Source organism: Ranitomeya imitator, chromosome 2 (genome assembly GCF_032444005.1).
Source record: "Ranitomeya imitator isolate aRanImi1 chromosome 2, aRanImi1.pri, whole genome shotgun sequence".
In the NCBI taxonomy this organism is placed as follows: domain Eukaryota; kingdom Metazoa; phylum Chordata; class Amphibia; order Anura; family Dendrobatidae; genus Ranitomeya; species Ranitomeya imitator.
Window position 1 is genome coordinate 383,577,275 of NC_091283.1, and position 25,974 is coordinate 383,603,248.

The 25,974-nt window shown below is 44.5% G+C and overlaps 1 pseudogene; it reads right to left on the minus strand.

The window, feature by feature from the left end:
• Window positions 1–25,974, minus strand: part of LOC138666639 (zinc finger protein 850-like) — a 151,175-nt pseudogene that overhangs the window by 28,002 nt on the left and 97,199 nt on the right.

Genomic DNA, 25,974 nt, shown 5'->3' on the forward strand with positions numbered 1-25,974 from the left:
TCATTTACATTGATCATTTTTATGTTTTATTGTTCACAATGCATTTCTCTATGTAATGAATAAAGATTTGCAACTGGAATATTTCATTCAGTGATATCTAGGATGTGGGATTTTAGTGTTCCTGTTATTTTTTTGAGCAGTGTACTTTGGACCGTGCAGGGATATTTATTATTCTTATACCTTGAAACTAGCTGATATATTTGCATATTTATTCCCTACATATTATTATATACTATGCTAGTGATTGTCCTTTTACTATCCATGTATATATACTTTTTTGAGCCTTCACTGTGAACCTCACTTACTATTTGTTATATCTATACAGGTGCTTCTCACAAAATTAGAATATCATCAAAAAGTTAATTTATTTCAGTTCTTCAATATAAAAAGTGAATCTTATATATTATATAGAGTCCTTACAAACAGAGTTATCTATTTCAAGTGCTTATTTCTGTTAATGATGATGATTATGGCTTAAAGGGAACCTGTCACCCCAAAATCGATGGTGAGCTAAGCTCACCTTCATCAGGGGCTTATCTACAGCATTGTGTAATGCTGTAGATAAGCCCCCGATGTAACCTGAAAGAGGAGAAAAAGAGGTTAGATTATACTCACCCAGGGGCGGTCCCACTGCGGTCCGGTCAAATGGGTGTCTCAGGTCCGCTCCGGCGCCTCCTATCTTCATTCCATGACATCCTCTTCTGGTCTTCACGCCGCGGCTCCGGCGCAGGCGTACTTTGTCTGCCCTGTTGAGGGCAGAGTAAAGTACTGCAGTGCGCAGGTGCTGGGCCTCTCTGACCTTTCCGGCGCCTGCGCACTGCAGTACTTTGCTCTGCCCTCAACAGGGCAAAGTACGCTTGCGCCGGAGCCGCGGTGTGAAGACCAGAAGAGGACGTCATGGAATGAAGATGGGAGGCGCTGTTCCGGACCCGAGACACCCATCGGAGCAGGACCGCCCCTGGGTGAGTTGTTGTGAATTCTGTGGCCAAGCTCCCTCCTGTGGTCGAGAGTGGTACTGCGGCTTCTGAGTTTCCTTCCTCAGGTGATGAGGTTAAGTCGTTAGGTGCTGCTCTATTTAACTCCACCTGGTGCTTTGATCCTGGCCTCCAGTCAATGTTCTAGTATTGGTCTTGCTTCCTCCTGGATCGTTCCTGTGGCCTGTCTATCCTGCATAAGCTAAGTTTTGCTTGTGTTATTTTTTGTTTGCTATTTTTTCTGTCCAGCTTGCTATATTGGTTTTTCTTGCTTGCTGGAAGCTCTGAGACGCAGAGGGAGCACCTCCGTACCGTTAGTCAGTGCGGAGGGTCTTTTTGCCCCTCTGCGTGGTTGTTTGTAGGTTTTTGTGTTGACCGCAAAGCTATCTTTCCTATCCTCGGTCTATTCAGTAAGTCGGGCCTCACTTTGCTAAATCTATTTCATCTCTGTGTTTGTATTTTCATCTTACTCACAGTCATTATATGTGGGGGGCTGCCTTTTCCTTTGGGGAATTTCTCTGAGGCAAGGTAGGCTTATTTTTCTATCTTCAGGGCTAGTTAGTTTCTCAGGCTGTGCCGAGTTGCATAGGGAGCGTTAGGCGCAATCCACGGCTACCTCTAGTGTGGTGTGTTAGGATTAGGGATTGCGGTCAGCAGAGTTCCCACGTCTCAGAGCTCGTCCTTTGTTTTTGGTAATTGTCAGGTCACTTTGTGTGCTCTGTACTTCTATGTCCATTGTGGTTCTGAATTACCTGTTCATAACAGTACTGGAGGCCCAAAGTACTAATGCTTCTCAATAGAGGGAAAAGAGAAGTTCTGAGACCATTTTTTTTTCTTTGCACTGTGTTCTGTCTTTCTTTTCCCCTTTACATCAGGGTGGTTCAGAACACAGGTGTGGACATGGACATTCAAGGTCTGTTCTCTTTGATGGATAATCTCGCTATAAATGTACAGAATATTCAAGATTTAGTGGTTCAGAATCCTATGTTAGAACCTAAGATTCCTATTCCTGAGTTATTTTCTGGCGATAGAGCAAAGTTTTTGAATTTTAAAAATAATTGTAAACTATTTCTGGCTCTGAAACCCCGCTCCTCTGGTGACCCAGTTCAACAAGTTAAGATCATTATTTCTTTATTATGTGGCGACCCTCAAGACTGGGCATTTTCCCTTGCGCCAGGAGATCCTGCATTATGTAATATTGATGCGTTTTTTCTGGCGCTCGGATTGCTGTACGACGAATCCAATTCAGTGGATCAGGCAGAGAAAAATTTGCTGGCTCTGTGTCAGGGTCAGGATGAGATAGAGATTTATTGTCAGAAGTTTAGAAAGTGGTCCGTGCTCACTCAATGGAATGAATGTGCACTGGCAGCTATTTTCAGAAAGGGTCTCTCTGAAGCCCTTAAGGATGTCATGGTGGGATTTCCTATGCCTGCTGATCTGAATGAGTCTATGTCTTTGGCCATTCAGATCGGTCGACGCTTGCGCGAGCGTAAATCTGTGCACCATTTGGCAGTATTATCTGAGCATGAACCTGAGCCTATGCAGTGCGATAGGACTTTGACCAGAGCTGAAAGGCAAGAACACAGACGTCAGAATGGGCTGTGTTTCTACTGTGGTGATTCCACTCATGCTATCTCCGATTGTCCTAAGCGCACTAAGCGGTTCGCTAGGTCTGCCACCATTGGTACGGTACAGTCGAAATTTCTTTTGTCCGTTACTTTGATCTGCTCTTTGTCTTCCTATTCTGTCATGGCATTTGTGGATTCAGGCGCTGCCCTGAATTTGATGGACTTGGAGTATGCTAGGCGCTGTGGGTTTGTCTTGGAGCCCTTGCAGTGTCCTATTCCATTGGCCTTTGGCCAAGAATAAGCCTCAGTATTGGACCCAGCTGACCATGTGCATGGCTCCTGCGCACCAGGAGGATATTCGCTTTCTGGTGTTGCATAATCTGCATGATGTGGTCGTGTTGGGGTTGCCATGGCTACAAGTCCATAACCCAGTATTAGATTGGAAATCAATGTCTGTGTCCAGCTGGGGTTGTCAGGGGGTACATGGTGATGTTCCATTTCTGTCTATCTCATCATCCACCCCTTCTGAGGTCCCAGAGTTCTAGTCTGATTACCGGGATGTATTCGATGAGCCCAAGTCCAATGCCCTACCTCCGCATAGGGATTGTGATTGTGCTATCGATTTGATTCCTGGTAGTAAGTTTCCTAAGGGTCGACTGTTTAATTTATCTGTACCTGAGCACGCCGCTATGCGGAGTTACGTGAAGGAGTCTTTGGAGAAGGGTCATATTCGCCCGTCATCGTCGCCATTGGGAGCGGGGTTCTTTTCTGTGGCCAAGAAGGATGGTTCGCTGAGACCTATTGATTACCGCCTTCTAAATAAAATTACGGTCAAATTTCAGTACCCCTTGCCGCTGCTGTCTGATTTGTTTGCTCGGATTAAGGGGGCTAGTTGGTTCACCAATATAGATCTTCGTGGTGCGTATAATCTTGTGCGTATTAAACGGGGCGATGAATGGAAAACAGCATTTAATACGCCCGAAGGCCATTTTGAGTACCTGGTTATGCCATTCAGACTATCTAATGCTCCATCAGTGTTTCAGTCCTTTATGCATGACATCTTCCGAGAGTACCTGGATAAATTCCTGATTGTATACTTGGATGATATTTTGGTCTTCTCGGATGATTGGGAGTCTCATGTGAAGCAGGTCAGAATGGTGTTCCAGGTCCTGCGTGCTAATTCTTTGTTTGTGAAGGGGTCAAAGTGTCTCTTTGGTGTTCAGAAGATTTCATTTTTGGTGTTCATTTTTTCTCCTTCTACTATCGAGATGGACCCTGTTAAAGTTTAGGCCATTTATGATTGGACTCAGCCAACATCTCTGAAGAGTCTGCAGAAGTTCCTGGGCTTTGCTAATTTTTATCGTCGCTTCATCGCTAATTTTTCTAGCATTGCTAAACCGTTGACTGATTTAACCAAGAAGGGTGCTGATGTGGTCAACTGGTCTTCTGCTGCTGTGGAAGCTTTTCAGGAGTTGAAGCGTCGTTTTTCTTCTGCCCCTGTGTTGTGCCAACCAGATGTTTTGCTTCCGTTCCAGGTCGAGGTTGATGCTTCCGAAATTGGAGCAGGGGCTGTTTTGTCGCAGAGAAGTTCTGATTGCTCGGTGATGAAACCATGCGCCTTCTTTTCCAGGAAATTTTCGCCTGCTGAGCGAAATTATGATGTTGGCAATCGAGAGTTGCTAGCCATGAAGTGGGCATTCGAGGAGTGGCGTCATTGGCTTGAAGGAGCTAAGCATCGCGTGGTGGTCTTGACTGATCATAAGAACTTGACTTATCTCGAGTCTGCCAAACGGTTGAATCCTAGACAGGCTCGTTGGTCGCTGTTTTTCTCCCGTTTTGACTTTGTGGTTTCGTACCTTCCGGGCTCTAAAAATGTGAAGGCAGATGCCCTGTCTAGGAGTTTTGTGCCCGATTCTCCGGGTTTTCCTGAGCCGGTGGGTATTCTCAAAGAGGGGGTAATTTTGTCTGCCATCTCCCCTGATTTGCGGCGGGTGCTGCAAAAATTTCAGGCTAATAAACCTGACCGTTGCCCAGCGGAGAAACTGTTTGTCCCTGATAGGTGGACGAATAAAGTTATCTCTGAGGTTCATTGTTCAGTGTTGGCTGGTCATCCTGGAATCTTTGGTACCAGAGATTTGGTGGCTAGATCCTTTTGGTGGCCGTCTCTGTCGCGGGATGTGCGTTCTTTTGTGCAGTCCTGTGGGATTTGTGCTCGGGCTAAGCCCTGCTGTTCTCGTGCCAGTGGGTTGCTTTTGCCCTAGCCGGTCCCGAAGAGGCCTTGGACACATATCTCTATGGATTTTATTTCGGATCTCCCCGTCTCTCAAAGAATGTCGGTCATTTGGGTGGTTTGTGATCGCTTCTCTAAGATGGTCCATTTGGTGCCCTTGTCTAAATTGCCTTCCTCCTCTGATTTGGTGCCGTTGTTTTTCCAGCATGTGGTTCGTTTACATGGCATTCCAGAGAACATCGTTTCTGACAGAGGTTCCGTTTGTTTCGAGGTTTTGGCGAGCCTTTTGTGCTAGGATGGGCATTGATTTGTCTTTTTCCTCGGCTTTCCATCCTCAGACAAATGGCCAGACTGAACGAACCAATCAGACCTTGGAAACATATCTGAGATGTTTTGTTTCTGCTGATCAGGATGATTGGGTGTCCTTTTTGCCTTTGGCTGAGTTCGCCCTTAATAATCGGGCCAGCTCGGCTACTTTGGTTTCGCCGTTTTTCTGCAATTCTGGGTTCCACCCTCGTTTCTCTTCAGGGCAGGTTGAGTCTTCGGACTGTCCTGGTGTGGATACTGTGGTGGATAGGTTGCAGCAGATTTGGACTCATGTAGTGGACAATCTGACTTTGTCCCAGGAGAAGGCTCAACGTTTTGCTAACCGCAGGCGCTGTGTGGGTCCCCGACTTCGTGTTGGGGATTTGGTTTGGTTGTCATCTCGTTATATTCCTATGAAGGTTTCCTCTCCTAAATTTAAGCCTCGTTTCATTGGTCCATATAGGATTTCTGAGGTTCTTAACCCTGTGTCTTTTCGTTTGACTCTTCCAGCTTCTTTTTCCATCCATAACGTGTTCCATAGGTCATTGTTGCGGAGATACGTGGCACCTGTGGTTCCATCTATTGATCCTCCTGCTCCGGTTTTGGTTGAAGGGGAATTGGAGTATATAGTGGAGAAGATTTTGGATTCTCGTGTTTCGAGAAGGAAACTCCAGTATCTGGTTAAGTGGAAGGGTTATGGTCAGGAGGATAATTCCTGGGTCTTTGCCTCTGATGTCCATGCTGCCGATCTGGTTCGTGCCTTTCATGTGGCTCATCCTGGTCGGACTGGGGGCTCTGGTGAGGGTTCGGTGACCCCTCCTCAAGGGGGGGGTACTGTTGTGAATTCTGTGGCCAAGCTCCCTCCTGTGGTCGAGAGTGGTACTGCGGCTGGTTCTGTCTATAAGCTTCCTTTGGTGGATGAGAGTGGTACTGCGGCTTCTGAGTTTCCTTCCTCAGGTGATGAGGTTAAGTCGTTAGGTGCTGCTCTATTTAACTCCACCTGGTGCTTTGATCCTGGCCTCCAGTCAATGTTCTAGTATTGGTCTTGCTTCCTCCTGGATCGTTCCTGTGGCCTATCTATCCTGCATAAGCTAAGTTTTGCTTGTATTATTTTTTGTTTGCTATTTTTTCTGTCCAGCTTGCTATATTGGTTTTTCTTGCTTGCTGGAAGCTCTGAGACGCAGAGGGAGCACCTCCGTACCGTTAGTCGGTGCGGAGGGTCTTTTTGCCCCTCTGCGTGGTTGTTTGTAGGTTTTTGTGTTGACCGCAAAGCTATCTTTCCTATCCTCGGTCTATTCAGTAAGTCGGGCCTCACTTTGCTAAATCTATTTCATCTCTGTGTTTGTATTTTCATCTTACTCACAGTCATTATATGTGGGGGGCTGCCTTTTCCTTTGGGGAATTTCTCTGAGGCAAGGTAGGCTTATTTTTCTATCTTCAGGGCTAGTTAGTTTCTCAGGCTGTGCCGAGTTGCATAGGGAGCGTTAGGCGCAATCCACGGCTACCTCTAGTGTGGTGTGTTAGGATTAGGGATTGCGGTCAGCAGAGTTCCCACGTCTCAGAGCTCGTCCTTTGTTTTTGGTAATTGTCAGGTCACTTTGTGTGCTCTGTACTTCTATGTCCATTGTGGTTCTGAATTACCTGTTCATAACAGTGAGTATAATCTAACCTCTTTTTCTCCTCTTTCAGGTAACATCGGCGGCTTATCTACAGCATTACAGAATGCTGTAGATAAGCCCCTGATGATGGTGAGCTTACCGCACCATCGATTGTGGGGGTGACAGGTTCCCTTTAACAGCCAATGAAAACCCAAAAGTCATTATTACAGTAAATTTGAATACTTTGGATCCAAGAAGTATCGTTTCTCCTTGCGGAGAGTGACATGTTAAGCATGTCGAGGTGAGGAGACTTAAAGCCGCAATGCTCCTCTGGGAAATATGCAAATTGTCTCTTCAAAGAGGAAGAGGACTAGAACTCTAGTGCCACCTATTGGAAGTAGCAATCCTAACAGTCAATGTCGACCCTTTAACAAGCCTTGTCACATGACTGAAGATAAAAGCCAAACCAGAATCTCAATTTTCAGACACTGTGTTTTGGGGTACTGCCACTCGTGACTTAGGATAAATGCTTAACATGTCACTCTCCGCAAGGAGAAATGAAACTTCTTGGATCCCGGTCAGACGCCTCTCAATCAGCCAAGTCAGATCTCCACTTTGCACTGACGAGGGGCAGTACTCCGAAACACAGTGTATGCAAATTAAGATTCTGATTTGGCTTTTATCCTAAGTCATGTGACAAGGCTTGTTAAAGGGTCGACATTGACTGTTAGCATTGCTACTTCCAATAGGTGGGACTAGAGTTCTAGTCCTCTTCCTCTCTGAAAGAAACAATTTGCATATTTCCCAGAGGAGCATTGCAGCTTTAAGTCTCCCCACCTCTACATGCTTAACATGTCACTCTCCGCAAGGAGAAACAATATTTCTTGGATCCGGTCAGGCGCCTCTGTATCAGCCAAACCAGATCTCCACTTTGCACTGATGAGGGGCAGTACCCCGAAACACAGTGTCTGCAAATTGAGATTCTGGTTTGGCTTTTATCCTAAGTCATGTGACAAGGCTCGTTAAAGGGTCGACACTGACTGTTAGGATTGCTACATCCAATAGGTGGCACTAGAGTTCTAGTCCTCTTCCTCTCTGAAGAGACAATTAGAATACTTTATAACACCATCTTGAAAAGTGATTTTAAAATCCAAAATGTTCTCCCACTGTCCCACTGAAATGTAAGTTCAGTAAATGTATTCAATACTTGGTCAAGGCTCCTCTTGCATCAGTGCGGTGTGCATGGAGGCGATCAGCCTGTGGCACTGTTGAGGTGTTATGGAAGCCCAGGTTGCTTTGATATCAGCCTTCAGCTTGTCTGCATTGTTGGGTCTGGCGTCTCTCATCTTCCTCTTGACAATACCTTATAGATTATCTATGGGATTAAGGTCAGGCGAGTTTGCTGACCAATCAAGCACAGTGATAGTGTTGTTTTAAACCAAGAATTGGCACTTTGGCAGTGTGGACAGGTGTCACGATCCTGGTTTGTGTAATCACTGTGCCACAGAGAGCCTGGAGGGGCGTAACTAAGCGATCACCTGACTATTCACTAGAGCCTCTGATGGTTGATGTTAGACTTGGCTCCTGATGAACTCCAGGTGCCACTCCAGGACAGACCAACGGTCGCGCAGCAGCTGGACCCGAAGAACAGGCTGGATGGAGCAGCAGGCAGAGCTTGTATCTGAGTGCAGCTCACCAAGTTCGCATCAGAGTGCAGAAAATAGAGTTTGTGTCAGAGACAGAGTTTATGTCAGAGTGAAGTAAGCAGGATTTGTTTCAGAGTGCAGCAAGCAGGACTTGCACTTAGGCTACGTTCACATTTGCGTTCTGCCGGGCTCCGTCAGGCGCAGCCGCGGCGACGCATGCGCCCCTATATTTAACATGGGGGCGCATGGACATGCGTTTGCATGCGTTTTGCGATGCATGCGTTTTTTTTGCCTCAAGCGTTAAGGCGCAGAGGACGCAGCAAGATGCTTTTTTTTTTGCGTCCAAAATTCGGCAAAAAAGGACGCATGCGTCGCAAAATGATGCGTTTTAGCGTGCGTTTTGGTGCGTTTTTGTTTGCGTTGTGCGTTGCGTCGCCGACGCAACATCGCACAACGCAAATGTGAACGTAGCCATAGAGTACAGCAGGCAGGATTTGTATTTGGAGTACAACAGGCAGAATTTGTACTTAGTGTACAGCAGGCAGGACTTGCACTGGTATGCGACCTTACACAAAATAGACTGAAACAGGAAGGTTGCTCCGGCACCTCCCCAGTGGGGAGGAAGCAACATATACATAGTGTTTCATAGCCAATGGCTGGAGAAGAAATAGCAAGTGCATGTGCTGCCCTTTAAGAGGGTGGGAGTGTACGGGTGCGAGACCTAAGGACATGGCTAGAGGAACGGCTGGAAGCATGCTAAGCATGGAGAAGGAAAGAACCGTCTGCAGCATGGGTGAGTGAAGAGACATGCAGTCAACCCTGCCTGTCAGAGTAGGGACCCGGCGTGGTGCTAACAACAGGTGTCAAGTCCTCCTGGAGACTGACTACAATACAGGCCCTCGCTTGCATACAGTGATTTCAGAATTTAATTCTAATGATTTTGGTGTCTTGTAGAATCCAATTTACTGACGTTGATCATACAGCTTCCCCAACTCCTGTATTATATTCACCTTAAAGCGGCTTCATCTGCTATAACAGTGGCTCCATTGGGATCCGGTGGCCAAACTGAACTGTGGAGCTCACAAAAATCAGGTTTCACGGCACCTGATGGCTCTCTGAAAATGTGAAGCGAGGGCCGCATGCATAATGACATGGCGGTGGACATGGAGGTGGTGGTGGCAGGCAAAGCCCAAAATTTAAATGGGCATGTTTGAAATAGCATTGTAAAGGGATGGGGAATATGTATTCCACTATCTAGCTAACAATTTGGAATGAGGGAGGGACCTTCCAAAATGTAGGGAGGTCTTTCTTTTTTATCAATTAATATAATACAATTAAAAATTCTATTTTTGAAAGCATTGTTACTGTGCAGCATTTTTACCACAACTACAAAAAATGTTTGCAAAGTACTCTACGGCTACACTGCTGCATGTTTGACACTGCCTGTTTTTTCTGCATCCAAAATACAGCGTTTTACAGTTTAGGCAAAGTTGATGGGATTTATAGATATCTCATGCCCACAGTGCTTATTTGTAATGCTGCATAAACTGACCTGTGGTGCGTTTTTCATATTCGTGGCATGTCAATTTCTCTTGCGGGTATACTGAGCTTTCTGTGCAGAATTTCTCCATAGACTTGCATTAGTTGCGGAAATTATGCAGGTAAAAAACGCACGTGCATTTTTAGTGTATTTCCGCTGAGAAAACACCTCAAAGAAGCATGTAATCTGCACCTAAATATGTCAATAAAATTTTGTCAAAGCCAAATACCAAAAAGTATCAAAACAAAGTAGCTTTATTTAAACATGACATTCCAACAAGACAAAATTCAGAGATAAAAATGCACGTTAAAAAATGCACTCAAAAACGCCAATAAAAAAAAGCAAGTGACCTATTTTAAATAATAGGGGCAGAAATGGTTCAGAAATTCTGCAATATCAAAACGCACCAAAAGCTCATCATGGGAACGTAGCCTTAATGTTAATTTTGCAAACATTGTTCATGTATAGGTGAATCATTTTTAAACAAATTGCTTTTCCATAGCAAATAATCATTAATAATCATTAATATTTGAATACATTTACTAAGCATGATCTAGTAGTCTAAATTGTTTTCTCTTTTAGGCATGTGACTTTTCTTCAGAATAAATTGTTTTCTCTTTTATGCGACTTTTCTTCAGGATAACTTGTATTTTTTCTTTCATAGCAATGCAATTATAATAAGAAATTGTCTACTTAAAGCCATTTCCACATTCTGAACATGGGTATGGCTTCTCCCCTGTGTGATTTCTCTGATGTGTAACAAGGTCTGACTTTTTCATAAAACCTTTTTCACATTCTGAACATCAAAATGGTTTCTCCCCTGTGTGAATTCTCATATTTGTATGAGGGTGTGATTTTTGAACAAAACTTTTCCCACACTCTGAACATGAAAATGCTGTTTTCTTTGTGTGACTTTTCTGATGTGTAACAAGGCTGCGTTTCACATTAAAACATTTTCCACATTCTAAACATTGATATGGCTTCTCCCCTGTGTGAATTCTCCAATGTGTATAAAGATGTGATATCTGAACAAAACTTTTCCCACACTCTGAACATGAAAATGGTTTCTCCCCTGTGTGAATTCTCAGATGTATATCAAGATTTGATTTTTGAACAAAACTTTTCCCACACTCTGAACATGAAAATGTTGTTTTTACTGTGTGAATTGTCTGATGTGTAACAAGTCTGCGTTTCACATTAAAACCTTTTCCACATTCTAAACATTGATATGGTTTCTTCCCTGTGTGAATTCTCTCATGGCTGACAAGTTCTGCTTTCCTGCTAAAACATTTAAAACATTCTGAACATGAAAATGGCTTCTCCCCTGTGTGAATTCTCTGATGTCTATTAAGATCTGAATTCTTGATAAAACGTTTACCACATTCCGAACATGAATATGGTTTCTCTCCTGTGTGAATCTTGAGATGTTGCACAAGATGTGACTTCTGAACAAAACATTTCCCACATTCTGAACATGAAAATGGTTTCTCCCTTGTGTGAATCCTTTGATGTCGCGCAAGATGTGATTTCCGAGGAAAACATTTCCCACATACTGAGCATGATAATGGCTCCACCGCTACATGAGCATTTATATGTTCAACAGCTATTCCTTGACTTTTCTTTTGCACATTGGTCGTTGATGAAGCAGAAGAAAGAATCCACTGAAAAGAATCAGATGCTAAACTGTGAAGAGCCTGAGGTGTATTTGGGATAATGGAATGTTCTTGACGATTATCTGTTATGATACCATGACCATTTGCTGCAAAATCTAAAAAATATCAGAAATTCATAGATATGTTAATAATATGCAATTGAAGAAAAATGAAAACAATATTTTCAAAAAGCTTGTTTTGGTTAGACTCGCATATGAGGGCTATGCTCAGAAAAGCACGCAGTTACTCACCTTGTCTGCTATCAATGAGGATTAACCCCTTTACGACCTATGCCATATAGGTACGTCACAGATCGCCTCCCCCTGTTTGATGACACATGTCAGTTGATTTCATCAGCTGACATGTGCCCATAACAGCCATGAGTGGATTCGCTGTTATTATGTTAAATGCTGCTGTCAGTCTCTGACAATGGCATTTAACATGATAGCTCCGGAAGTGCGTCATTAACTTCGCCAATCGGCACCCATCTCACATGACCGTGGGTTGCCAATGGGTTGGCATGACAACCCGGGGTCTGCAGGAGAACCCTGTGGTTGCCATTGCCAGATTAATATGAGTGCCACCCAGTGGCCAGCGCTCATAACAGATGAGCATTTTAGCTACACATAGCAGGGCTACTGCTCTGCTATGTGTAGCAGGGGTGATACTATGATCGCAGCTTCTAGTCTCCCATGGAGAACATTAACTCCTTAACCCCGGGAGCTTTTTTCTTTTTTGCGTTTTCGTTTTTCACTCCCCTTCTTCCCAGAGCCATAACTTTTTTATTTTTCTGTCAATATGGCCATGTGAGGGCTTGTTTTTTGTGGGACAAGTTGTACTTTTGAACAACACCATTGGTTTTACAATGTCATGTATTAGGCCGGAGTCACACATGCGAGAAACACGTCCGTGTCTCGCATGTGAAAACCAGGCTGTGGCGCCGGCACTTCGGAGCGGAGCGTGCGGCTCCATGTGTTGCTATGCGGCCGCACGCTCTGCTCCACAGTGCCAGCGCCAGAGCTTGCTTTTCACATGCGAGACACGGACATGTTTCATGCATGTGTGACTCCGGCCTTAGAAAATGGGAAAAAAATTCCAACTGCAGTGAAATTGCAAAAAAGTGCAATCAGACACTTTTTTGTTTAGCTTTTTTACTAGGTCCACTAAATGCTAAAACTGACCTGCCACTATGATTCTCCAGATCATTACGGGTTTATAGACACCAAACATGTGTAGGTTCTTTTTTATCTAAGTGGTGAAAAAAAATTCCAAACTTTGTTAGAAAAAAAAAATGGGGTATTTTCCAATACCCGTAGAGTCTCCATTTTTCGTTGGGTGGGTGAGGGCTTATTTTTTGCATGCTGAGCTGATGTTTTTTATGATACCATTTTGGTGCAGATACAGTCTTTTCATCGCCCGTTATGGCATTTTAATGCAATGTCATGGTGACCAAAAAAACGTAATTCTGGCGCTTTTACTTTTCTCTCACTACGCTGTTTAGCGATCAGGCTACTCCTTTTTTGTAATGATAGATAGGGCAATTCTGAACGTGCAGATACCAAATATGTGTATGTTTGATTTTATTTTTATTGTTTTATTTTGAATGGGGTGAAAGGGGGGTTATTTGAACATTTCTTTTTTATATATATATTTTTAAAAACTTTTTTTTAACTTTTGGCATGCTTCAATAGTCTCCATAGGAGATTAGAAGCTACCACAACCCGATCGGCTCTGCTACATAGAGGCTATGTTCAGATCGCCTCTATGTAGCAGATTTACTCACTTGATATGAGCGCCGACCACTGGGTGGCGCTCACAGCAAGCCGGCACTGACAACCATAGAGGTTTCCAAGAGACCTCAGGTTGTCTTTCCAACACACCGGTGACCCGCGATCACGTGACGGGAGTCACTGGAATGCGTATTTCCGCCACGATTGCCGGAAGCTCGATTTAAGTGCTGCTGTCAGAATTTGACAGCAGCATTTAACTGGTTAATAGCCGCTGGTGGATCGCGATTCCACCAGCGGCTATTGTGGGCACATGTCAGCTGTTCAAAACAGCTGACTAGTGATGAGCGAACGTGCTCGCCACTACTCGGTACTCGCCCGAGTATCACTATGCTTGGTGTACTCGGCGAGCACCGAGTATTTCCTGGATAATTCGGCAGGAGCTTATTTTGGTGCTTTTAAAGTGCCAATGATTATGCAGGGATTGTCTGCCATGCACTGTAATGCCGCAGCCATCTTTGTTGTGGTATTACAGTGTTGGCTGGCTGCACAGAGTCACCAGGTCTATGGCCTCTTTCACACATCAGTTTTTTTAGAATCAGTCACAATCCGTAAAAGTGTTGAAAAGACGGATCCTGTAATTAACTGTTGCACTGGATCCGTTTTTTTGACGGACCCGTTGAAGCAGCCGCTGCAGGAATTTAAAGGAACAGAATTCGAGAAAGAGAGAGAGATTTTCCCTGAATGGAGAAATGGGTACCGTATATGCTCGAGTATAAACCGACCCGAGTATAAGCCGACCCCCCTAATTTTGCTACAAAAAACTGGGAAAACTTATTGACTCGAGTATAAGCCTAGGGTGGAAAATGGAGCAGCTACCGGTTAATGTCAAAAATAAAAATAGATACCAATAAAAGTAAAATTAATTGAGACATCAGTAGGTTAAGTGTTTTTGAATATCCATATTGAATCAGGAGCCCCATATAATGCTCCATACAGTTCATTATTGCCCCATAAATGCTCCATATAAAGCTGTACCCCATATACAATGCTCTGCACCGTTCATTATTGCCCCATAGCTGTGCCATATAGTGCTCTGCACCATTCATTATTGCCCCATAGCTGTGCCATATAGTGCTCTGCACCGTTCATTATTGACCCATAGCTGTGCCATATAGTGCTCTGCACCGTTCATTATTGCCCCATAGCTGTGCCATATAGTGCTCTGCACCGTTCATTATTGCCCCACAGCTGTTCCCCATATAGTGCTCTGCACTGTTCATTATTGCCCCATAGCTGTGCCATATAGTGCTCTGCACCGTTCATTATTGCCCCAAAGCTGTGCCATATAGTGCTCTGCACCGTTCATTATTGCCCCATAGCTGTGCCCCATATAGTGCTCTGCACTGTTCATTATTGCCCCATAGCTGTGCCCCATATAGTGCTCTGCACCGTTCATTATTGCCCCATAGCTGTGCCATATAGTGCTCTGCATCGTTCATTATTGCCCCATAGCTGTGCCATATAGTGCTCTGCACCGTTCATTATTGCGCCATAGCTGTGCCATATAGTGCTCTGCACCGATCATTATTGCCCCATAGCTGTGCCATATAGTGCTCTGCACCGTTCATTATTGCCCCATAGCTGTGCCATATAGTGCTCTGCACCGTTCATTATTGCCCCATAGCTGTGCCCCATATAGTGCTCTGCACCGTTCATTATTGCCCCATAGCTGTGCCATATAGTGCTCTGCACCATTCATTATTGCCCCATAGCTGTGCCATATAGTGCTCTGCACCGTTAATTATTGCCCCATAGCTGTGCCATATAGTGCTCTGCACCGTTCATTATTGCCCCATAGCTGTGCCATATAGTGCTCTGCACCGTTCATTATTGCCCCATAGCTGTGCCCCATATAGTGCTCTGCACCCACCGTTCATTATTGCCCCATAGCTGTGCCATATAGTGCTCTGCACCATTCATTATTGCCCCATAGCTGTGCCATATAGTGCTCTGCACCGTTCATTATTGCCCCATAGCTGTGCCATATAGTGCTCTGCACCGTTCATTATTGCCCCATAGCTGTGCCATATAGTGCTCTGCACCGTTCATTATTGCCCCATAGCTCTGCCATATAGTGCTCTGCACCGTTCATTATTGCCCCATAGCTGTGCCATATAGTGCTCTGCACCATTCATTATTGCCCCATAGCTGTGCCATATAGTGCTCTGCACCATTCATTATTGCCCCATAGCTGTGCCATATAGTGCTCTGCACCGTTCATTATTGCCCCATAGCTGTGCCATATAGTGCTCTGCACCATTCATTATTGCCCCATAGCTGTGCCATATAGTGCTCTGCACCGTTAATTATTGCCCCATAGCTGTGCCATATAGTGCTCTGCACCGTTCATTATTGCCCCATAGCTGTGCCATATAGTGCTCTGCACCGTTCATTATTGCCCCATAGCTGTGCCCCATATAGTGCTCTGCACCCACCGTTCATTATTGCCCCATAGCTGTGCCATATAGTGCTCTGCACCATTCATTATTGCCCCATAGCTGTGCCATATAGTGCTCTGCACCGTTCATTATTGCCCCATAGCTGTGCCATATAGTGCTCTGCACCGTTCATTATTGCCCCATAGCTGTGCCATATAGTGCTCTGCACCGTTCATTATTGCCCCATAGCTCTGCCATATAGTGCTCTGCACCGTTCATTATTGCCCCATAGCTGTGCCATATAGTGCTCTGCACCGTTCATTATTGCCCCATAGCTGTGCCATATAGTGCTCTGCACTGTTCATTATTGTCCCATAGCTGTGCCATATAGTGCTCTGTACTGTTCATTATTGCCCCATAGCTGTGCCATATAGTGCTCTGCACCATTCATTATTGCCCCATAGCTGTGCCATATAGTGCTCTGCACCGTTCATTATTGCCCCATAGCTGTGCCATATAGTGCTCTGCACCGTTCATTATTGCCCCATAGCTGTGCCATATAGTGCTCTGCACCGTTCATTATTGCCCCATAGCTGTGCCATATAGTGCTCTGCACCATTCATTATTGCCCCATAGCTGTGCCATATAGTGCTCTGCACCGTTCATTATTGCCCCATAGCTGTGCCATATAGTGCTCTGCACCGTTCATTATTGCCCCATAGCTGTGCCATATAGTGCTCTGCACCATTCATTATTGCCCCATAGCTGTGCCATATAGTGCTCTGCACCGTTAATTATTGCCCCATAGCTGTGCCATATAGTGCTCTGCACCGTTCATTATTGCCCCATAGCTGTGCCATATAGTGCTCTGCACCGTTCATTATTGCCCCATAGCTGTGCCCCATATAGTGCTCTGCACCCACCGTTCATTATTGCCCCATAGCTGTGCCATATAGTGCTCTGCACCATTCATTATTGCCCCATAGCTGTGCCATATAGTGCTCTGCACCGTTCATTATTGCCCCATAGCTGTGCCATATAGTGCTCTGCACCGTTCATTATTGCCCCATAGCTGTGCCATATAGTGCTCTGCACCGTTCATTATTGCCCCATAGCTCTGCCATATAGTGCTCTGCACCGTTCATTATTGCCCCATAGCTGTGCCATATAGTGCTCTGCACCGTTCATTATTGCCCCATAGCTGTGCCATATAGTGCTCTGCACTGTTCATTATTGTCCCATAGCTGTGCCATATAGTGCTCTGTACTGTTCATTATTGCCCCATAGCTGCCATATAGTGCTCTGCACCGTTCATTATTTCCCCATAGCTGTGCCACATAGTGCTCTGCACCGTTCATTATTGCCCCATAGCTGTGCCATATAGTGCTCTGCACCATTTATTATTGCCCCATAGATGCTCCATATAAAGCTGTGCCATTGCTGCTGCTGCAATAAAAAAAAAATGCCATACTCACCTCTCTTGCTTGCAGCTCCTCAGCGTCTCGTCCCGGCGTCTCTCCGCACTGACTGATCAGGCAGAGGGCGGCGCGCACAGTGTATGCGTCATCGCGCCCTCTGACCTGCACAGTCAGAGCGGAGAGACGCCGGGAAGATGGAGCGACCCCCGGCGTGTGGAACGGGGATAGGTAGACTAAATATGACACACTTACCTGCTCCCGGCGTCCCGCTCCTTCTCCCGGACAGCTGGTCTCCGGGTGCCGCAGCCTCTTCCTCTGTCAGCGGTCACCGTTACCGCTGATTAGAGAAATGAATATGCGGCTCCACCCTATGGGAGTGGAGTCCATATTCATTTTTCTAATGAGCGGTCCCACGTGACCGCTGAAGAGGGGAAGAGCTGCGGCACCCGGAGACCGTGGGACGGCAGGGGGAGCGTCAGGATCGCCGGGACTAGGTAAGTATGCCTCAGCGCACTCTCCCCCTCACCCGCCGACCCTGCCACCCACCGTGACTCGAGTATAAGCCGAGAGGGGCACTTTCAGCCCAAAAATTTGGGCTGAAAATCTCGGCTTATACTCGAGTATATACGGTACATTTAACCCCTTAATCCCATATGACGTACTATCCCGTCGAGGTGGGGTGGGTCTTAATTCCCACCGACGGGATAGTACGTCATATGCGATCGGCCGCGCTCACGGGGGGAGCGCGGCCGATCGCGGCCGGGTGTCAGCTGACTATCGCAGCTGACATCCGGCACTATGTGCCAGGAGCGGTCACGGACCGCCCCCGGCACACCGCGATCAAACATGATCGCGGTGTGCCGGCGGTACAGGGAAGCATCGCGCAGGGAGGGGGCTCCCTGCGTGCTTCCCTGAGACGATCGGTACAAGGTGATGTGCTCACCTTGTACCGAGCGTCTTCTCCCTGCAGGCCCCGGATCCAAAATGGCCGTAGGGCTGCATCCGGGTCCTGCAGGGAGTACTTCCGGGTCAGGAGCAAGCTGCAGCTGCAGCTCTGTAAGCCTGCAGCGATGAATGAGATCGCCGATCTTACAGAGTGCTGTGCAAACTGTAAGATCGGCGATCTGTGATGTCCCCCCCTGGGACAAAGTAAAAAAGTAAAAAAAAAAATTTCCACATGTGTAAAAAAAAAAAAAAAATTACTAAATAAATAATAAAAAAAAAAATATTATTCTCATAAATACATTTCTTTATCTAAAAAAAAACAAAACAATAAAAGTACACATATTTAGTATCGCCGCGTCCGTAACGACCCGACCTATAAAACTGGCCCACTAGTTAACCCCTTCAGTGAACACCGTAAGGAAAAAAAAAAAAAGAGCCAAAAAACAACGCTTTATTATCATATCGCCGAACAAAAAGTGGAATAACACGCGACCAAAAAGACGGATGTCAATAACCATGGTACCGCTGAAAACATCATCTTGTCCCGCAAAAAACGAGCCACCACAAAGCATAATAAGCAAAAAAATAAAAAAGTCATAGTCCTGAGAATAAAGCGATGCCAAAATAATTATTTTTTCTATAAAATAGCTTTTATCGTATAAAAGCGCCAAAACATAAAAAAATGATATAAATGAGATATCGCTGTAATCGTACTGACCCGACGAATAAAACTGCTTTATCAATTTTACCAAACGCGGAACGGTATAAACGCCTCCCCCAAAAGAAATTCATGAATAGCTGGTTTTTGGTCATTCTGCCTCACAAAAATCGGAATAAAAAGTGATCAAAAACTGTCTCGTGTCCAAAAATGTTACCAATAAAAACGTCAACTCGTCCCGCAAAAAACAAGACCTCACATAACTCTGTGGACCAAAATATGGAAAAATTGTAGGTCTCAAAATGTGGAGACGCAAAAACTTTTTTGCTATAAAAAAGCGTCTTTTAGTGTGTGACAGCTGCCAATCATAAAAATCCGATATAAAAAACACTATAAAAGTAAATCAAACGCCCCTTCATCACCCCCTTAGTTAGGGAAAAATAATAAAATTAAAAAAATGTATTTATTTCCATTTTCCCATCAGGGCTAGAGTTAGGGCTAGTGTTAGGGCTGGGGTTAGGGCTAGGGTTGGGGCTAGGGTTAGGGCTAGGATTGGGGCTAGGGTTGGGGCTGGGGTTAGGGTTGGGGCTAGGGTTGGGGCTAGGGTTGGGGTTAGGGTTGGGGCTAGGGTTAGGGTTGGGGTTAGGGTTCGAGCTAAAGTTAGGGTTGGGGCTAAAGTTAGGGTTGGGGCTAAAGTTAGGGTTAGGGTTGGGGCTAAAGTTAGGGTTAGGGTTGGGGCTAAAGTTAGGGTTAGGATTATATTTACGGTTGGGATTAGGGTCGGGATTAGAATTAGGGGTGTGTCAGGGTTAGGGGTGTGGTTAGGGTTACCGTTGGGATTAGGGTTAGGGGTGTTGTTGGATTAGGGTTTCAGGTAGAATTGGTGGGTTTCCACTGTTCAGGCACATCAGGGGCTCTCGAAACGCGACATGGTGTCCGATCTCAATTCCAGCCAATTCTGTGTTGAAAAAGTAAAACAGTGCTCCTTCCCTTCCGAGCTCTCCCGTGTGCCCAAACAGGGGTTTACCCCAACATATGGGGTATCAGCGTACTCAGGACAAATTGAACAGCAACTTTTGGGGTCCAAGTTCTCTTGTTATCCTTGGGAAAATAAAAATGAGGGGGGCTAAAAATCATTTTTGTGGGAAAAATAAGATTTTTTTATTTTCACGGCTCTGCGTTATAAACTGTAGTGAAACACTTGGGGGTTCAAAGTTCTCACAACACATCTAGATAAGTTCCTTGGGGGGTCTAGTTTCCAATATGGTGTCACTTGTGGGGGGTTTCAATGTTTAGGCACATCAGGGGCTCTTCAAACGCAACATGGCGTCCCATCTCAATTCCAGTCAATTTTGCATTGAAAAGTCAAATGGCGCTCCTTCCCTTCCGAGCTCTGCCATGCGCCCAAACAATGGTTTACACCCACATATGGGGTATCAGCGTACTCAGGACAAATTGCACAACAACTTTTGTGGTCTAATTTCTTCTCTTACCCTTGGGAAAATAAAAAATTGGGGGCAAAAAGATCATTTTTGTGAAAAAATATGATTTTTTATTTTTACGGCTCTGCATTATAAACTTCTATGAAGCACTTGTTGGGTCAAAGTGCTCACCACACATCTAGATAAGTTCCTCAAGGGGTCTACTTTCCAAAATGGTGTCACTTGTGGGGGGTTTCAATGTTTAGGCACATCAGGGGCTCTCCAAACGCAACATGGCGTCCCATCTCAATTCCAGTCAATTTTGCATTGAAAAGTCAAATGGCGCTCCTTCCCTTCCGAGCTCTGCCATGCGCCCAAACAATGGTTTACACCCACATATGGGGTATCAGCGTACTCAGGACAAATTGAACAGCAACTTTTGGGGTCCAAGTTCTCTTGTTATCCTTGGGAAAATAAAAATGAGGGGGGCTAAAAATCATTTTTGTGGGAAAAATAAGATTTTTTTATTTTCACGGCTCTGCGTTATAAACTGTAGTGAAACACTTGGGGGTTCAAAGTTCTCACAACACATCTAGATAAGTTCCTTGGGGGGTCTAGTTTCCAATATGGGGTCACTTGTGGGGGGTTTCTACTGTTTAGGTACAATAGGGGCTCTGCAAACGCAATGTGACGCCTGCAGACCAATCCATCTAAGTCTGTATTCCAAATGGCGCTCCTTCCCTTCCGAGCTCTGCCATGCGCCCAAACAGTGGTTCCCCCCCACATATGGGGTATCAGCGTACTCAGGACAAATTGGACAACAACTCTTGGGGTCCAATTTATCCTGTTACCCTTGTGAAAATACAAAACTGGGGGCTAAAATATCATTTTTGTGAGAAAAAAAAAGAATTTTTATTTTCACGGCTCTGCGTTATAAACTGTAGTGAAACACTTGGGGGTTCAAAGTGCTCACCACACATCTAGATAAGTTCCTCAAGGGGTCTACTTTCCAAAATGGTGTCACTTGTGGGGGGTTTCAATGTTTAGGCACATCAGGGGCTCTCCAAACGCAACATGGCGTCCCATCTCAATTCCAGTCAATTTTGCATTGAAAAGTCAAATGGCGCTCCTTCCCTTCCGAGCTCTGCCATGCGCCCAAACAATGGTTTACACCCACATATGGGGTATCAGCGTACTCAGGACAAATTGAACAGCAACTTTTGGGGTCCAAGTTCTCTTGTTATCCTTGGGAAAATAAAAATGAGGGGGGCTAAAAATCATTTTTGTGGGAAAAATAAGATTTTTTTATTTTCACGGCTCTGCGTTATAAACTGTAGTGAAACACTTGGGGGTTCAAAGTTCTCACAACACATCTAGATAAGTTCCTTGGGGGGTCTAGTTTCCAATATGGGGTCACTTGTGGGGGGTTTCTACTGTTTAGGTACAATAGGGGCTCTGCAAACGCAATGTGACGCCTGCAGACCAATCCATCTAAGTCTGTATTCCAAATGGCGCTCCTTCCCTTCCGAGCTCTGCCATGCGCCCAAACAGTGGTTCCCCCCCACATATGGGGTATCAGCGTACTCAGGACAAATTGGACAACAACTCTTGGGGTCCAATTTATCCTGTTACCCTTGTGAAAATACAAAACTGGGGGCTAAAATATCATTTTTGTGAGAAAAAAAAAGAATTTTTATTTTCACGGCTCTGCGTTATAAACTGTAGTGAAACACTTGGGGGTTCAAAGTGCTCACCACACATCTAGATAAGTTCCTCAAGGGGTCTACTTTCCAAAATGGTGTCACTTGTGGGGGGTTTCAATGTTTAGGCACATCAGGGGCTCTCCAAACGCAACATGGCGTCCCATCTCAATTCCAGTCAATTTTGCATTGAAAAGTCAAATGGCGCTCCTTCCCTTCCGAGCTCTGCCATGCGCCCAAACAATGGTTTACACCCACATATGGGGTATCAGCGTACTCAGGACAAATTGAACAGCAACTTTTGGGGTCCAAGTTCTCTTGTTATCCTTGGGAAAATAAAAATGAGGGGGGCTAAAAATCATTTTTGTGGGAAAAATAAGATTTTTTTATTTTCACGGCTCTGCGTTATAAACTGTAGTGAAACACTTGGGGGTTCAAAGTTCTCACAACACATCTAGATAAGTTCCTTGGGGGGTCTAGTTTCCAATATGGGGTCACTTGTGGGGGGTTTCTACTGTTTAGGTACAATAGGGGCTCTGCAAACGCAATGTGACGCCTGCAGACCAATCCATCTAAGTCTGTATTCCAAATGGCGCTCCTTCCCTTCCGAGCTCTGCCATGCGCCCAAACAGTGGTTCCCCCCCACATATGGGGTATCAGCGTACTCAGGACAAATTGGACAACAACTCTTGGGGTCCAATTTATCCTGTTACCCTTGTGAAAATACAAAACTGGGGGCTAAAATATCATTTTTGTGAGAAAAAAAAAGAATTTTTATTTTCACGGCTCTGCGTTATAAACTGTAGTGAAACACTTGGGGGTTCAAAGTTCTCACAACACATCTAGATAAGTTCCTTGGGGGGTCTAGTTTCCAATATGGTGTCACTTGTGGGGGGTTTCAATGTTTAGGCACATCAGGGGCTCTTCAAACGCAACATGGCGTCCCATCTCAATTCCAGTCAATTTTGCATTGAAAAGTCAAATGGCGCTCCTTCCCTTCCGAGCTCTGCCATGCGCCCAAACAATGGTTTACACCCACATATGGGGTATCAGCGTACTCAGGACAAATTGCACAACAACTTTTGTGGTCTAATTTCTTCTCTTACCCTTGGGAAAATAAAAAATTGGGGGCAAAAAGATAATTTTTGTGAAAAAATATGATTTTTTATTTTTACGGCTCTGCATTATAAACTTCTATGAAGCACTTGTTGGGTCAAAGTGCTCACCACACATCTAGATAAGTTCCTCAAGGGGTCTACTTTCCAAAATGGTGTCACTTGTGGGGGGTTTCAATGTTTAGGCACATCAGGAGCTCTCCAAACGCAACATGGCGTCCCATCTCAATTCCAGTCAATTTTGCATTGAAAAGTCAAATGGCGCTCCTTCCCTTCCGAGCTCTGCCATGCGCCCAAACAATGGTTTACACCCACATATGGGGTATCAGCGTACTCAGGACAAATTGCACAACAACTTTTGTGGTCTAATTTCTTCTCTTACCCTTGGGAAAATAAAAAATTGGGGGCAAAAAGATCATTTTTGTGAAAAAATATGATTTTTTATTTTTACGGCCCTGCATTATAAACTTCTATGAAGCACTTGGTGGATCAAAGTGCTCACCACACCTCTAGATAAGTTCCTTAGGGGGTCTACTTTCCAAAATGGTGTCACTTGTGGGGGGTTTCAATGTTTAGGTACATCAGGGGCTCTCCAAACGCAACATGGCGTCCAATCTCAATTCCAGTCAATTTTGCATTGAAAAGTCAAATGGCGCTCCTTTCCTTCCGAGCTCTGCCATGCGCCCAAACAGTGGTTTACCCCCACATATGGGGTATCAACGTACTCAGGACAAATTGTACAACAACTTTTGGGGTCCATTTTCTCCTATTACCCTTGGTAAAATAAAACAAATTGGAGCTGAAATAAATTGTGTGAAAAAAAGTTAAATGTTCATTTTTATTTAAACATTCTGAAAATTCCTGTGAAGCACCTGAAGGGTTAATAAACTTCTTGAATGTGGTTTTGAGCACCTTGAGGGGTGCAGTTTTTAGAATGGTGTCACACTTGGGTATTTTCTATCATATAGACCCCTCAAAATGACTTCAAATGAGATGTGGTCCCTAAAAACAAAATGGTGTTGTAAAAATGAGAAATTGCTGGTCAACTTTTAACCCTTATAACTCCCTAACAAAAAAAAATTTTGGTTCCAAAATTGTGCTGATGTAAAGTAGACATGTGGGAAATGTTACTTATTAAGTATTTTGCATGACATATCTCTGTGATTTAAGGGTATAAAAATTCAAAGTTGGAAAATTGCAACATTTTCAAAATTTTCGCCAAATTTCCGTTTTTTTCTCAAATAAACGCAAGTTATATCGAATACATTTTACCACTAACATGAAATACAATACGTCACGAGAAAACTATGTCAGAATCGCCAAGATCCGTTGAAGCGTTCCAGAGTTATAACCTCATAAAGGGACAGTGGTCAGAATTGTAAAAATTGACCCGGTCATTAACGTGCAAACCACCCTCGGGGCTTAAGGGGTTAAGGAATAGAAATTCTTCCAGGCATGCTCAGTTTCAAAAAACGGAACGTAGCCCATAGGCTTCCATCCTAGCCAACGACAGATGCTGCTGGATCCGACACTGGCCGATTTTTCGACACCGACAAAAAACATTTCTTTGTACTCCTTCTCCAGACGATGGATACACAAATTTCGACGGATCCAACGCACGATGGACATAACGTGAGGCAATTCGTCACTAATACAAGTCTATGAGAAAAAGACGGATCCAGCCGGCAAATTTGCTGGATCCGTTTTTTTCACAAAACGACGGATTTTGAAGGAAACAAAAAGACTGAAGTGTGAAAGAGGCCTATAAGAGACCTGGCGCCGCCCTGCTTGCCGGATTCTGCCCCAGACTCAGCTAGTGTAGGGAGAGCTGCTGCTTAGATAGGGTCAGAATCATGCTTTTAATAGTTAGTGTGGGTCTGCTAGTGTTCAGTCCACAAATCCTGATAAACTAACAGTCCTTTTTAGGGCTAATTCGGGGGTAGAGATTGCAGCACTAGGTAGGCAGGGGAGTCTATGTGCACATATCCACATCAGTGCAAGGCCTGTAGGCACTATATGTGAGTACATAGATCTCACTGCATACCTCAAAAAGCTCCATTACTGTCTGCTGCTGCTTATTTTCTATATACCTAGCTGCAGTTATCCGTGGCAATTTTTTTTTCCAGCTTATACCTGCTCATTATATTATAAAGCAATCCATAGCCCCCTTTTTTCTACATTTATTTGCTTGGTCACGCTGCAGACTACAGACAGGTCATTGCAATACAACAGCGTGCAAATCTAAGAATTAAAAAAAAAAAATGTTGTCCCAGGCATATCAGATGGGAGTGCGTCAAACAATCTGTCCTTTTTTTGTAATATTTAATATTCTGTAGTGTCCTCCAACATTTTTGGACACCATTTTGCTGCCCCAAAAATCTGTAGCTGGCCCAAAAATATTTAGCTACAGTTCTTATATTTATCACTGTGAGTTGTACGCCACACGCATCGCATATCATTGCACTAAATATCTTACAATTTTAGTACTCCAATTTTTTTTTGTGTCATAGCCAACTTATTGACACAATTTTGGTGTGCCCAAAAAAATCAAGGCCACATTTTGATCAGTCTGTTATCTCTGGCTGACGCCTGGTGTATCAGTGATTTCAAAATCCTTGCTTTGCAGGCATACGTTGCATTGCTTTGTCTGCTAGCCTTGGTCTACTCAGTATTTGTCGTTTTCAAAAACTAAAAATAAAAAAAAATGTATACAGTCTGTTATCTCCGTCAGACGTCTGGTGTATCTGTGGTGTCAAAATCTTCGCTTCGCAGGCATGTGTTGCATTGTTCTGTCTGCTAGCCTTTGTCTACTCAGTATTTAATGTTTTCAAAAATTACCAAAAAACATTTTAAAAATTTATACAGTCTGTTATCTGTCAGACGCCTGGTGTATCTGTGGTGTCCAAATCTTCGCTTTGCAGGCATACGTTGCATTGTTCTGTCTGCTAGCCTTGGTCTACTCAGTATTTAGTGTTTTCAAAAGCTACCAAAAAACATTTAACCCCTTTCTGACATTAGACGTACTATCCCGTCGA